The 8,381-nt window shown below is 40.1% G+C and overlaps 1 long non-coding RNA gene across 1 annotated transcript; it reads right to left on the bottom strand.

The window, feature by feature from the left end:
• Positions 1-218: 218 nt before the first annotated feature.
• LOC144657112 (uncharacterized) lies at positions 219-2,634 on the bottom strand. Its single transcript, XR_013571466.1, has 3 exons — positions 2,529-2,634; positions 1,157-1,338; positions 219-452 (listed from the first exon to the last, which is right to left on the bottom strand). It is a non-coding gene; the product is annotated as an uncharacterized LOC144657112 (long non-coding RNA).
• Between the last annotated feature and the right edge of the window lie 5,747 nt (positions 2,635-8,381).

Below are 8,381 nucleotides of genomic sequence, written 5' to 3'. Positions count from 1 at the left end.
CGGCAACTTGATTCACGTTGCACCATTTTTAGAAGATGTGAAATTGTGATTTCATTTCTTTTTACATGCGTACCTGATTTTGACTTTACAGGGGACTGTACTTGACTTAAGTGGACTGTACCAGTACATTTTCATTACCCACCACCACTCCCAAACCCTAACCCCCCCCCCCTCCCAAAAAAAAGGCAGAAGAATGAGCTGGCTCTAAGTGCCCTTTGATTTCTACATGACTTTGTTATAGACACTGCACCAAATTCTATAATGTGCTATTTTGTCCCCTTAACCAACTACCCCTTGTGTCTCCCAGCTTAACCTGAATGTTTTTTTTTTTCTTTATTTTTTTTTAATCCCCTTATTTCAATTTTCTCCGTTGTTTCATTATTGCAATTGGTTCATCGTTGGTCCGTTTTAGGTTCCGTGTGTCCATTCCAGTTTGGTAAGTTCTGAATCACCTGTTAATAAGACAAAAAATTATTTCAAGTCTGTTTTCGATCAGTGTGCCCCATCAGGCCGGCCCTTGGAGTATTTCTATTCTAACCTCTCTCCCTCCCTCCCTCCCCTGGATAGGATGCTAGTTCATCGCATATCCCAGCAGAGAATTCAAACAAAAATATTACCGTAAAAGACAGTTTCTGAAATACATTTTAGAAACTAAGTTGTTAAACGTTTTATAAATATAAGGTATCTGGCAACATGCCTATTAGATTATGCTGTAAATTTTATTTACTGATTCTTGTACAGATTCTATAATTGAGAAATTAAGGCACACAGACAACATCCTGCAATGCAATAGATGATTTTCTTTGTTGTCGTTGGCTACCGGTCTCCGCAATTAAGTTTTTTCTCCCTGGCTCGGGAGATTGAGCAACCACTCCTTGCGTTAACGACTTCCTAGACTTTCTAAAAGTCGTTCGCCTCTCGTTTCTGGTTTGGTGAGCACTCGCGCTTCGCCGACTCGCTTTCGCGCTCCGCGCTCTGTGTGCTCTCCGTCGCTCTCTGTGAGCTCGACTTGTAAGCAAGTCTAACGACTTCCTTACCTTGCCTTTACCTTAAATTGTAAAGAGAATTAACTAAAGATGTTAATCACGATACATTCTACTCATTTGTTTTTGTCAAGCTATACAAGTTTACAACATTTTACATTGAAAGTACTTACAGACACATCTGCAGCAAAATATCGTTCAAGACTCTACTGTAATATTTTGCAGCCGCTCCTGCCCGGTTCTTGGTGTTTATTACAGTGGCAGCGCTTTTGGTAGCAATCGTCTTCAGGTTATTCTCGGTTGTAGTGGTCACATCATCCCCGAATCCAACAACAACAACGTTGACTCCATTTCCCTGGAACATGGAAACCAAACATGCAGTAGAATTTCAGTTCGATCGGGAACAGTGGATGTAAAGCCACTCTGTGGGAATGCCACTGTAAATTCCCAGTTTTATTTATTAACATCTACAATACCGTATTTACTCAAATAAGCGCCGCCCCCGAATAAGCGCCGCCCTCGAATAAGCGCCGCATTTGTGACAAAAAAGTTAATAAGCGCCGCCCCCGAATAAGCGCCGCAGTCCCGATGCAGCGCTTATTCGAGGAATTCCTTTTAACGAAAATCAGCTCTACAAAGCAACTCTAAAACAAACTAGGGACATTCTGTAAATGTTGTGAAGGCTGCAAACTTTGCCAGGGCAGCTAGCGCCACTTCTTTCTTCAGCAAGAGACAAATACTGACAATCAAAAGACGCTATTTTTAATTACTGTAAAAGGCTAGATTTTTTGTGGCGCTCAAATTTTAAATAAGCGCCGCCCTCGAATAAGCGCCGCACTTGAGGTGCGAAAAATTTAATAAGCGCCGCGGCGCTTATTCGAGTAAATACGGTATGCATGAAAGTTTATAGTATCAGCTACCAACCTGCTACTGAGCCCCCCATTCAACAGCGACTGTTATTTCAAACCTCATCGATAGGTTTAATGCTTACAAAACTACACAAGTTGTGTTTCAAAACTTAAAAAGTCCAAGTGTGACTCAAAAAGTTGTTTAAAGTAAAGGTTCGAATAATGACGTCAATGCATTGCTGCTATTGTTAGGAAGCAGAGGTTCTTTTGTGTGAAGTAATTGGGCAACCATTACACACGTCATAAATTCCAAAATGGCGCTGCGCGGGAAACTGAAAAGTGATAATCTGTTCTGTTTTTGGTTATAATTAAATGCTATTTCCCTTGTCCAAGAAAATTTGTATTTTAGGCATTATTTCAAACAACTCAACGTCAACTTGAATCAAGAGCGGAGGTTCCCTTTAAAAAACTAAAAGATTTCCAATGATCAAGTCTTTCGACAATTGCCTGATAATCTCCCGAGGATTTCGGAATATTTTCCGATGACGAATTACACATGTTCCCTCCTCGTTCCTTTCTTAACATCACTTGAAGGCTTTTTTTTTTGCTTATTTAAGCATAGATCAACAGGGCAAGACAAATCTCTTTCGTCAAATTTTCGCACATTGCACCTTAGTTGGCCAAAATAAAATGTTACCTTCAAGGCATTGATTTTGTTGGTAGCAGTACTAGTGTTGGTCAGAGTGGTGAATTCTTGAGTCGCATCAGTCATGATCAGCAGGATATTTGGAGAGAACTTTCGGTCACCGTTGTTCAACGTGAATATCTCTTGCACCCTCGTGAGAGAATTGTCGTAGTCACCGCTAGCAGAACTAAATCCTGTTGTCTTAGCAGCAGCACGGATTTCTCCCAAGAGAGCTGTTTCATCGTACGAAGTTTGGTCGCTGAATTTCACCTTGATGTTATTTGCTGCTTTGGTTGCGATGATCCCGACGCGGTTTTTTGCTTTGGCTACTTCCAGGCTGTCCACGAGTGTAACCAGGAATTGAATGTTCTCTTCATACAGGTCAACCACGACGGCTATGTCATCTTTGGTTATCGGATGCACACACGGCGCATTGACTTAAACGTTAAAAAATCTGAGATCAGACAAGGGCATTTTTGAGAAGGGCTTTGTCGTGCAGGTCACGAAATTAAAAAAAAAACGTGCTTGTAGGATTTTTTCTTTTAATTTTTATTTTTTTAAAATTAAAACACGGCTTAGGTTCAACCTCAAATAAGACATGGTGCAAAAATGGCTGATGTAGGCATTTGTCGTCCGCCATGTTGAAACCCATTCTCGACCCCAGAGCTCTTCTCTGTCGCCGTCAGTCACGTGGAAAAGACAATAGCTCTGGGGTCGAGAATGGTTGAAACCTTATAGGCAGAAACTGAATACGCATGCTCAGCCGTTTTTGCCAGCTTAAAAGATTGCAAACGTTTTCAAGAAACCATCAAAACTAATGTGTAAATGTGTAAATTGATTGAAGTATCACTTTTAAAATGTTTTTGTTTTTAGAATGGTGGAGATTGGCTAATAAGAACTTCTTCATTGTCAATTTGTTTGTTGTTTCTTGTGGTTTTCAATTGAAATGAACCTTAACATGTGCATCAATCAGGTATTTCCTGGTAGCCGTACCACAACGTTTATATGGAACCAGGACGACGAAAAGTCTTCGCCTTGCCCATTTAAGGTTGCTTCTCATATGATCGCCCGATCGTTTCTATCGCATCTAATATAGTTTCTAAATTTTTTTTGTGTTTTTTGTTTATTGCCATTTTTTTTTCTCGGCACATTAGCAAACTTTTGCTAGGGGCCTAATCAGCCCCATCAAACCGAGGGTAAATAAATGTTATTATTATTATTATTATTATTATTATTATTATTATTATTATTATTATTATTATTATTATTATTATTATTATTATTATTATTATTATTATTATTACAATCGTAGGCGATCAAAGCGATTGGAAGCGATCGAAGGTTCTCATATGATCGTCACGATAGCCTGGTATGAGCGAAAACCTACGAAAAACAATCATTTTAGCCCTTCAAGCAGTTAATATATTTAAACTCAGAACTATTCCTTCACTTAGACGCTAAATGGGATTTCATGATCCCTGTGGCCTCGTTCTACGGGGAAGGCTAGGAAAACGACCTTGGGTACCCTACCCTACTGGTACTTCATACCTCCAACAAAGAACAGTTCGCGCTCTCCGTCAGTGCCATGACAAGTCGGCTCCAAATTAGTGAACAGTTGTGTTGCAGTGACGTTTGACGCGGAGCACCCTGTCACAGTTCCACCGGACTTCACGGCAGTGAAAAGGTAATCGCGCTGTGTTCTCGCAGCCCATGCGCATCTTTCTGCAGTCACCTCCCCTGGCATGCGATCTACCTTTTCTTTAGCAATACTGTCCATAACTGGAGCACTCGGCTTAAGACAGCCGATTAAGCCATATGCTACAGAAGGAGCAATTTCTGTAATGTAAAAAGCACTGTCAGTAATGACTCGCAAATGTCTATTAGAAACTTTGGTTCATAACAGCTAGCAATGCCCACCATCTAAAGGGGTAAAGTACAGGAGGAGGAGGAGGAGGAGGAGGAGGAGGAACAGCAGCAGCAGCAGCAGCAGCAGCAGCAGCAGCAGGAAAAGAAGGAGGAGGAGAGGGGAGAATTTCCAAGAGAAAATTGTTGTTTTTCCTTGTTGTCGTTGTCTTAAGCTATACGAGGCGTTTGTAAAGCTCGAGGTCAAAACCGAGACCTGACCGATGCTCTATTAACGGAACTATTTAACGGACATACATACAATTTTCCCGCGATTTGGTTTTGGATGGCCAATCACAACCTCGTCCACCTGGGAAGTTAACAAAGCGGATACAAGCGAGGAAACTTTTTCGGAGAGATCTGACAGCATCTCAAGCGACGATTTCAGTATTTCTTGCAAAGTAGTAGCTGACTTTATCGGAATCAGTAATTTTCGCTGGAAAGGCTTAGCTAAAAATAACTCAACTTGTGAAAACGCCGTCGCACAAATATATGGAAGTTGCACGCTCCAGGTAATGGGCTCCTGATGTAAGTTACTAGCATAAACAGTCTTAATTCTTATGATTGTTCCGTCCTGATGTGAAACATTTACCTTTAAAGTAGTAGACAATATTTGAGTCATTTCCGCCGAGTTTCTCCTGACAGTTGTCTCGAGCACCGCCCTTGAAAAACCTCCACGCCACAAAACCTGAAGAACATTGTTTATTGCCATTGACACCAAACGTGTTATAACCTCGCTTCCACGCCAACCAGGCACACTTCTCAAATGCTTGATCCCTCGTTGCGCTGTCATTGGCCATAAGAAAGCATTTGTCATTTTCCATGGAATCCATGGTGTCTGCACCACTGAGGGTAGTCTTAGAAAAACAGCCAAACTTTTCCACTGTCGGATATACCGGGATCGCGTTTTCTGTGCAAGGAAAGAAAAAATCGGTCAAGGAGATACATGAATCTTAATAGACTTACGCCGTGTTCACAATAATTATGCGTCTTGTTCACACACAGAAAACCAAAGTACCTCAGTTCGAATTATTGCGAGGGTAGTTGAAAAATATTTTCACATTAATGCCCAGCGAAAACCGTACCCAGGCACCAAGTGTGAACACAGCCTCATGATTTTTCTGACTAATTGTTCGCAGGATTTTATTAAGCTTAGCAAATATTTAGTATTCCAGCAAATTAAATTTAAAGAGCTGGAAAGTTTTAAAAGTATCAAGCAAATTGAAACAAACTGGCAGCGTTACACAAAATGTCAAAATATGAGCTTGCCATATTTTTTAATCGGATGCAGTGATTCAAAAGCCAGAGATTTGCGAATAATTAACTATGCTGCTCAACTTACGCATTAAAAAGGCTATTGTCTTACCACAAGGGAGGAAATTGAAATTATCCATGATGTCCTTTAACACGTCCCTTTCATCTCTTTCCGTACCATCGCTTTTTGTCCATTCTACCACGTCATCCGCGATCTGACCGAGTACCTGGAGATTTCTTTTGCTTCCCGTAGCTACAGCGATCACAGTTACGCCATTCGTGGGCTATAAAGCATAAAAAGTTGAATTACATTAAAAATCCACGAGTTTGTTTCTTCAGTGCGCAATTTCCAGCAATGGTACTAAGGCCTGGTTTTCACTAGCGACGCAAACACAAGCGAAATCACGCAAAAAGGACAAATTTTGATCCTTGTTTTTGTGTTTGCCGCAAGCACAGGCGCAAGTTTAAAACTGCAATGCCTTTGTGCTTTTGCTTGAGTCGAAGCCGGTTTCGAGGTGAAATTAGAGCTTTTATTTTTGCGCTTGTGCTTGCGTCGCTAGTGAAACCAGGCTTAAACAAGTGGTTTGATCATCGCTTAAAGATTTTTTCCGATTTGACAAAAACGCGAAATTCATAAAATATTGGTTTCACCACAAAGCAAAGGTTGTGTTGTTTCGGCAAACTAAAACCTTAAAAGTTAATTTAAGCTAAATTGTCAATGCTGTCTGTCAAATCAGTGCTTATCTGAGCACTTATAACGGAAGTCAGAATTCGAAAGGTCCATACTCACAATACCTTCGTTAAAAAATCCAGGCTGGATTCGTTGTGCGTTTTTCCGTCCGTAAAAATGATCACAACGTTTCGTGCGTTTGTTCGGAACTTTTTCGTCTCTTGAAACGTGTCATAGTTTTGGTGTGCATCAAACGCCTTTTGCAGTCCTTCTTCAAGGTTAGTTATGTCGTCCAGTACATCCGGGATGTAGTTGATCAGCTTTTCTACCATTTGCTGTCTTCCTGATTTTTTTTGCTGTAACTGTAAGTCGCCTACGTACTGGGCTTCTTTCCCAAATGTCATCAAACCTAGGTGAGTTTGCTCGTGTGAAACGAAGAACCTGATGATAAAGCAAAGATAACACTCCCGTTTAAACTAGCAGCTTAGAAGATGCTTAGAAAGATATTCAAATCAATGATATATTTTAGAGACATATCCTCGAAGCTCTCTTAATTCAGAGATATTTAAAGCTGAATTCTTACACTTGCTTCGATATTTTTAAGTTTAGAAAAGGATAGTGGTAGTTAAGTAGTATAGAAACTTTATAAACTATATAGCCTGGGAGGATCCCATTCTCATTTGGGATAGTCTGTGACAGCCTTCCCGCTCTGCGGTATTTTTTAGCGGAGCGGGATGGCTATTCATAATAGAAATTATAAAAAAACAATATGAAATACCAGAAGTACATTATTATGTACTTCTGGAAATGCCTCATACCGGTGTTATTAACCTAAGACCTAATAATTTCTCCTGATCCAATAACTTAGTAATTACAGAATAAAAACAAGAAAATAAAACTGTTTTGTTATGATGAGCAGAGGGTTCAACCCTTGCAGCCATCATCCATCAGCAAAGTTATGTCGCATTTGCGAATCTTATTTTTAAAAGCATTCTGCTGATCTAACAGCATATAATTTCCCTCATAACAGGATCTGAAGTTTAAATGTGTTTTTTATAAAAACTCGGTACCTGTCCATAACTTCTTTGGTAAAATTCTTCATCTTATCAGATAATACTGATCCCACGCTTTCTGTTTGATCCAGAACGATTATTACGTCCAACTTGTCACAGGGGAGAGGAACACTCAAGGCGCGTGGTTGATCTGCAGAGAAAGAAATAGTTAAGGAAAGTGTCTCTGAGAAAAATTTATTAAAGTTAGTAAGAAAATACACAAACTACAATCCCGGCCGAAAGGGTTGAGACACTTTGCTAATTTTCACCAATTTTGGTACTACAGCTCATGTTTGTCAATCCCCCCTCCCCTATTTCAATGTTGTCAATGTTTTCGTTTTATGAAAACTAAGCCTGGTGAATTGCAAACCCCATAAAACAACATTGAGTAGGGGGGGGGGGGGGGGAGAGGGGGGACAACATGTTTTTCACAAGCTTGCCAGGCAAGACATTCGCGAAAAATCTGTGAAATGCGTTTGTCTCAACTGGTTTCGTTCGGGATTGTAGCTGCTACCCTCTAAGTATAATCATTTGTGAGACTTTTTAAAATCTTTACAGCTGAGCTTAGCGTTATCCGCTGGATCTTGAGTTGCCAGTGGCTGCGCGACTCATTCTAGCACCAAAAAAAAAACAAAGTGTTACTATGCCGCACGCATCAATTGCAAGTCGATAATAATGCTGAATTGCTTTGGTTCATTTTGCTTTACTAAAATCTATTCTTTAGCTAAAAAACACGCGTTACCATTACCTATTTATATTCAATCAGTACAGAACCAAATTTCGTTTTCACGCGTATTTAATTTGAGTTCTTATGGTTTGGGTGTTTGAGTACTCATTGAAATATTCGCTTGGCCACCGATACAACAAACAGTTCACAATATATGTTAACTTCTCTACGCCTGAAATCCAGCACTTAAGGTGGCTCGATCGGATTTTTGAGTGACGATACCTTACAACTTTGAGCAGCTTGTATGTCACCGTAAATAA

Source organism: Oculina patagonica, chromosome 6, assembly GCF_052425735.1.
Source record: "Oculina patagonica isolate OP01 chromosome 6, crgOcupat, whole genome shotgun sequence".
In the NCBI taxonomy this organism is placed as follows: Eukaryota; Metazoa; Cnidaria; class Anthozoa; order Scleractinia; family Oculinidae; genus Oculina; species Oculina patagonica.
Note: the sequence above shows the minus strand (reverse complement) of the source record. Positions and strands in the feature narration are given on the sequence as shown.